We start from the raw sequence: 7500 nt of genomic DNA, 5'->3' as shown, positions 1-7500 counted from the left end.
CTGGGTTGTTAATGTTGTTTATTTAACCCTTCATCTAAACTAAGCCCTTACTATAACCAAACGCATTACGAGCATGATACTACTACTTTTTTTTTCTACACTAGAAACTGCAGTGTCGTATATGACCATTCTATTTTAAGACAGTAGTGATTTGACGGAGGCTTTGTCCACTATTACTGGCAGAGTTTCCCTTCTTTGCTCAGGACTTCCTTTGAGGGACGACTGGGAAATCCTAGATTAGCTCTGGTCAAAGAAACCGACGTATAATATACAGAGAACTGGCTAAACGACTTGGTGTAATGGTATTGTCTTTGCTTATTTTAAGGAACGTATCAGGTTTGTAGTTCAAATTGATTTGTCGAAAGCATGTGGAGAATGCCTCGTCTTTTACTGTTTTATCTATTAACTGATTTGGTTAGTATTGTTTTTATGTATTTTCTGCAACACATAAATCACATCTTTTTTCTCCTGTCTATAGCTTTATTGTTTTTCAGTTTTTGTTTTCCCTTTTTTCTTTCTTTCCATGCCTTCTCCCTCCTGGTTGAACAAATGTTTTACAGTATATGCAGTTAAGTTAATAAGGGCATCTTCAAGCAGTATTATTTATACATGCTAAGCGAATTAATAAAGCCATACAGAATGGATTTCTGTTAAACAATTTCTTTCACTTATTTTCTAAAATGCGTTGTCTCTACAACCGATATTTCTGTATAAATGCCTTATACGAAATTGTCGAAATTGTCCAAAATCTACAGGAGTTCATATACTATTCATACCTCGCTCTGTCGATCAAACGTATCTTATTATCAACATATCTTCTGAAAAGAAAATATTAAGAAAAGGATGAAAAAAAACTAAGAAAACACTATTACGTTTCTTCTATATCTGAGATTGAACGAAGTTTTCAGCGATTTTTTTTCTGTTTCCAGTGTGAAATATAATCCTACACAGTTGAGATTATATTTGCAAATATAATTGACGGAGTGTCAGTGTGCGTAGGTGCTTGTTTTGTCAGGAAAGAAATAACTGTTTAAAAATACCTGTTTCTTTGGTTTTCCCCTTGACCGTTAATTGACGTTTGTATCTATGTATGTGTATGCGTTTTTGTCAGATTGCTTGTACACACAACTGTTTCTGTGACCCTACGTTTGTATCTGCATATGTGCATATGCATGTGTAAGTGTGTATGTGTGTGTGTGCGTGTGTGTGTGTGTGGGAGAGAGAGAAAGAAAGAGAAACTATATGTCTGTAGAAGATAAAGAGAGGGATGATGGCTGAATGGATAAGGTCTTAGGCAACCAGCTCATAGGTCATGAGTTCAAATTTGCTATTGATCTTTCTTTGTGATTTCTATTCACCCACATGTAAAGATCAATTGCTAGAATTTTCTAGAGAGAAATCAATAAATTGGTAATCATCCATTATTTGATACGACAAATTACTATAGGTGGATTAACTAATCCTCATCGTCTGTAACGATTCTTCAATGATTTAGATCTTCAAAGATCTATGAACACTCATATGGAAAAATCACTCGAAGACGCGAAGCGTGTAATTTGTAGCAACAGTAAGATATTCAACCAAATATTCTAGACACATCTACATTACTTTAGAGTAATATTGCAACGTCACTCTTAGAAGATCTTCCATTGCACTCACTACTAACAAACATAGCAACACTAAAATATCAGCAGCGTCATCCAGCATGACTCAGTGGTCAAGGTGTTGCACTCACGATTGCGAGATCGTGGTTCGATTCCCAGACTGGGTGGCGCATTGTGTTCTTGAAGCAAAGCACTTCATTTGACGTTGCTCTGCGATCATTTCAACATCTGACATGTGGGCAATATTATATATCCATTATGGCCGATCTTACCAATCGGTTTTTGCACTAGAGGTTCCACTGGGTGTTAGATAACACCTCGATTGTGTAACCCTGCGCTCTTTATAAATAGATAGATAGATAGATAGATGGAGAGGGAGAGGGAGAGATTAGCCCAGTTGAGTAAACCTATCATCTCCTGTTTCTATTCTGGTCGAGAGATGTGCTAAAAATAACAATCAAATAGGCCTTAAATCGCACACCCCCATCTTTTTGGCGGGGGAGTGCATACTCGTATGAATTCCCTAGTATAGAATACAAACTCGCAAAAATTTCCTGAAAATTCCCAAAAATAAGCAAGTTTTGATGGTTATGTCGTGCGTAAAGCAAAAATTGATTTATTTACAGTTTCATATTAAAACATGTCACGCACAGTATGACAGCTTCCAAATTTTGTTGTCTGACTGGGTGAAAATTATCAAATTTTTGAAACCTCTATACCTTTTTTAAAAGAATTTTCTGGGAAAAGTGAAATATATCCTGGGGGTTCTGCTTTGAAAACTACATTAACACACCAAATTTTAAAGTTTTCAGTAAACTCTGAAATTTCCACAGCTGCAGCCAAATGCTTATTTGTTCATGGGAAAGGGTCATTCTGATTTGGCGGACACCATTTTTTATTTAGTTTTTATTTAGTATGTTTTCTACCGAAACACTTTAAAACTTCGTATACTTGTATATTTTGTCTTATAGAACAGAGAAAAAAATTTATATTCGAAGTTATTTCATGCTAAAAGTTGTCGTATTTCGGTAATTTCAACCAATCACTGACATCTATTGAGGTGAAAACAATTACTACTGTGGTTTGTCAACAACACGTTGTGGCGATGTAATGGGATCTTTTCCCTTGAATAAAATTACTGCCGTTGTTTGTCAACAACAACTATCGGTGGCACTGTTATTTATGACATCGTTCGTGCGTTTGTACTGGTTTTAGCTTTAGGGTTTTAGGGTTAACATGAAATAATTTCGAATATACAAACTTTTCTTAACAAGGCTAAGAGAAAAAGTTGTTTTATATCACACATTCTACCAGTATCCCAAGTTTGAAAGTGTTTCGTTAGAAAACAAATGGTGTCCGCCGAATCAGAAAGATCCATGGGAAAACTACACACAACATATAATTTTAATAATGATTTCGGTAAAAAAAAATTAGCAAAATATTTCTGTTTCTAAATTTATTTTGAATAGATTTAACAAAAGGAAACAAAACTAAAATAGAGGGAAATTAATTCTTAGAATTATAAATTATTGATAAGTTGTTGAGGAAAACAATCTCTTTTTAATATTCAGTGAGGATATCAGTGGAAAATCTAATGAAAGGAAAGAGCATATTGAATAATTTGTGTGAATAAATTTATCCCAACTGCTGTAATTCTGCCTTTAGTGAATATAAAACCGCGAGATGTTCTGGTGATAAAAATTTTGTTTGCAGAAAGAAAAATATATAAAATGAAAAACATATTGACAGGGAGATTAATTCTCCGCAGTTGATGATATTTCCAGATTTAGCGGACAGTAGGTGAGAAAAAAAAGTACGAATATAAAAGAAAATTACATCCTACATACATACATACAAGTACAGACACATACATATGTACAAATATACATACATACATACATACATACATACATACATACATACATGTACACACACATACATATGTGCAAATATACATGCATACATACATGCACGCATATATGCATACATGTATATATATATACTTGCATACATATATGAATATATGCATGCATATATGAATACATACATACATACATACATACATACCGAGGTTTCCCTCGGGATATTTGGCGCCAGCAGGAGAGCCACGCACAATTCCATCCGATAAAGTGAACGACTGGAGGCCCTGGAGACGTTGATAGCCTCGATCTACTCTCGAACTCGGAACGGGCGAAACAGGCCGCTCCTCTCCCGATTGGAAATGGCTGTATACATACATACATACATACATACATACATACATACATGATGGCTGCTTCCTCGTTCTCGATTATTGCCATCGTCTGATGCAGGGGATTCCAAACTTTTTGACTTGCGGACCCCTTTATATTTCAGGCTTTACCTTAGGGACCCCCTTATAAACGCTTATGAAATTTATACATAAATATTTGCTTAAAATAACATATATTTTTACATTTATTTATTTAACAGTATTTAACAAATAGGTTTATTGTCAATTATACACACAGGATTTTTTTAATACATACTTAGTGAGAAGGATGTGCTTGCTTGGCTTTGCATGGACCCCCTGTCTTGGCTTTCCACGGACCCCCTGTCTTGTCCTTGAGGACCCCCTGTGGTCCGCAGACCACAGTTTGAAAACCCCTGGTCTGATGTATTCCTGAATTATTCTCATATGTGAGCAGCACGGGTGTGACTTTTCAGTCTAGCGCGTGGCCTGCACACTTCAGCAATTACATACATGATTGCCTCCAACAACATGAACCATGTGACGTCTCAAACCTCCAGCTGACAGATAAACTTTGTCATCATTCAACAGATCAACATCTGCTGTCAATCAGTGGGGAAGGCACTTTTGGTCCATTATAAAGTATTGGATAATAGCAAGAACACATTTAATATCCGACAAGTGGGTTTCCAGTGTGGGTCTTGACAACCTCTTTAATCGTGAAGTTGTCGACCATACACTCAATTTTGTTGATCTAGACGATGACAGCATTCACACACGGATTATAGAAAGGGCGATGGGTGTTCGCCAAGAAGACAAGTGGGATTAGAGATAATATATTTAAATCATATCTTCAAGAGAATGTGCGTCGAAACAAATTTAGAAATCATGAAAAACTATTTGTGCATCTTATTTCGGGCATTGATGATATAATTTCCCGTAAAAGAGATTGTTTTCATTTTATATAAATATATGAAGGGTTTTCGTGTGATATTAAATATATGCACCTTCTTATATATCGTTTATGTCACATACATTGCTTTCAGAAAATTATAAGATGTCACTGTTGTCACTTTCAATTTCTATCGTAATTTAGTTTCGTTATTTTTAAGATAATTCACTTTCACAATTTTTACAACTGTAAACTGCATCTTAACCGAGAAATTTAATGTTTCTTCATCTGAGAGAGGAAACAAAATAATTTTTTTACTTTTTCTTAGTTCTGAAACGTTAGGTTCCTCATTCCTCTTTTCACTGCATTGTGGAAGCATATTAACCACCTACACTTTTTTCTGCAAAATAGGGGTAGTTTATCCTGTTCAGGCTATATTATTAGCATTATCCTGCGATTGAGAATTTAAAAATCACTTCTTTAACTTTCTAAGACATCTCAACGCTTCTAAAAGCAAACTTCGTTTGTTTGTTTACGTTCATCGTAATTTGAATTTAACACATGATAGCGTTTCATAAAGCGAGATTTCCATACATCTTAAATTTGCAGAGGAATCTGTAGTGGGGGAGTTTAGCTCAATCGGTCAGAGCATCGTGACGCGTAATCACAGAGACGTGAGTTCGTGTCCCACAGCTAACCACCTACCCTTTTTTTCTGCAAAATAGGGGTAGTTCATCCTGCTCAGACTATATTATTAGCATTATCCTGCGATTGAGAATTTAAAAATCACTTCTTTAACTTTCATGAATTTCACTCAACCTCATGAATTAGGTGCAGTAAAAGCATATCAGTAATCAGGTTGCAGATCGTGCGACAAAAATTTTGGCACCAATTAATAAATGCTTACGTGAAGTTAATAGTCTTGGAAATATTTCTGCTAGCCAATATGTATCTAACATGCTACAATCGTTTTAGATTCAACAAACGGTCTCAGGCAAAACCACTAGCCAACCAAGAACATCTCTGATAGTGTATGGCTGTGTTTTCTGAAAAATAAAAATCAATATTTTATACTAAAACTAAACAGGAATTAAGCAAAACGAAATGAAACGAACAAAACGAAAACATGCGTCAATTTTACGAAATGATTGTAGGAAGTGACCTTTTGTAAAATTTTCCTAAACATCGTGATATCTTGAAAAATTAGGAATTTCGACTTCATTCATTTAACGAATAAATGTCAGAGCAGTTATTTCACTAATTGTTTAATTTTTCATCGTTTCCAGTCCGTTTTGTAATCGATATATATATATATATATATATATATAGAAAGAGGGGGGAGAGAGAATTGTCCGAAGGGTGTTTTTAAATCAATATTCACACGCTATTATCTGTGGGTCTATCTGCTTCAAGTTTCACCGATATGATATATGAAATAACCATTTTGTCTATTAGTCTCCGTCCCTAATCGATTTGTACCCTACCCACGGCTAATTTCAACAACTGCTGTACATTGTATGATTAAATAGATGTACAATAATACCTCGCCATATCACGGTTTATTATTTAAGCTTACGTCGATTCCTCCGTGGTGTTGTTTTCCATTTATAATAAAATAAATATATATAAATTATAAAAACAATAAAATGAAATATATGCAGTATATTACTGCTTCTACTTCGCGGATTTTCACCTATCGAGGGGTGGGTGGTACATAACACCCGCGATAGTCGAGGGAATGCTGTACATACATACATACATACATACATACATACATACATACATACAAAAATACCCTGTTGCTGATGTTGAAATTCCAATGCAGGAACTTTGGATCTAGGTTAGAAACCGATTCTTTCTCTATTGGCAAGAATCTTGAAATAAACTGAATAATGACATACATACATACATACATACATACATACATACACGTAAACATAGATTGTGTTTTTTGTTATATTCCTAAAGAAATAACCTGCCTTTGTTTCAATCATTCATGAAAATAACTAAGAGCTCAGTAAACTAATTTGGTCTGTATTAAGCTAGTATTTGGAGCATATAAGCCGGCGAGCTGGCAGAATCGTTAGCACGCCAGGCGAAATGCTTAGCGGTATTTCGTCTGTCTTTATGTTCTGTGTTCAAATTCCGCCGAGGTCGACATTGCCTTTCATCCTTTTGGGGTCGATAAATTAAGTACCAGTTGCATACTGGGGTCGATCTAATCGAATGGCCTCCTCCCTCAAAATTTCGGGCCTTGTGCCTAGAGTAGAAAAAAAGAGTATTTGGAGCATAAGAAGGAAATTTTGATGAAAAGTTTAAATTTTTGTCACTTTAACACGAAAACTTTGTATCAGAAAACCAAGAGTGAGTAGGTATCAAATGGTTTAAATTTATATACATTATTGAGTTAATATTTTGTTCTCCCTAGAGGCAGTGAGCTAGCAGAAATGTTAGCATGCCGGGCGAAATGTTTAGCGGTATTTCGTCTGTCTTTATGTTCTGAGTTCAAATTCTACCGAGGTCGATTTTTCCTTTCATCCTTTCAGGGCCGATAAATTAAGTACCAGTTGCATACTGGGGTCGATCTAATCGACTGGCCCCTTCCCCAAAAATTTCGGGCCTTGTGCCTAGAGTAGAAAAGAATATTAAGGCGGCGAGCTGGCAGAAACGTTAGCACGCCGGGCGAAGTGCTTAGCGGTATTTCGTGTGCCGTTACGTTCTGAGTTCGAATTCCGCCGAAGTCGACTTTGCCTTTCATCCTTTCTGGCTCGATTAAATAAGTACCAGTTACGCAC

At 35.7% G+C, this 7500-nt stretch overlaps 1 protein-coding gene across 1 annotated transcript in view; it reads left to right on the top strand.

Moving 5' to 3' along the window:
- LOC106870133 (organic anion transporter 3) overlaps positions 1 to 7500 on the top strand; it is a 32872-nt gene that overhangs the window by 22677 nt on the left and 2695 nt on the right. The gene's annotated exons all lie outside the window — the stretch shown is intronic.

The sequence above is a fragment of the Octopus bimaculoides genome, chromosome 12 (assembly GCF_001194135.2).
Source record: "Octopus bimaculoides isolate UCB-OBI-ISO-001 chromosome 12, ASM119413v2, whole genome shotgun sequence".
NCBI classification, from domain to species: domain Eukaryota; kingdom Metazoa; phylum Mollusca; class Cephalopoda; order Octopoda; family Octopodidae; genus Octopus; species Octopus bimaculoides.
Note: the sequence above shows the minus strand (reverse complement) of the source record. Positions and strands in the feature narration are given on the sequence as shown.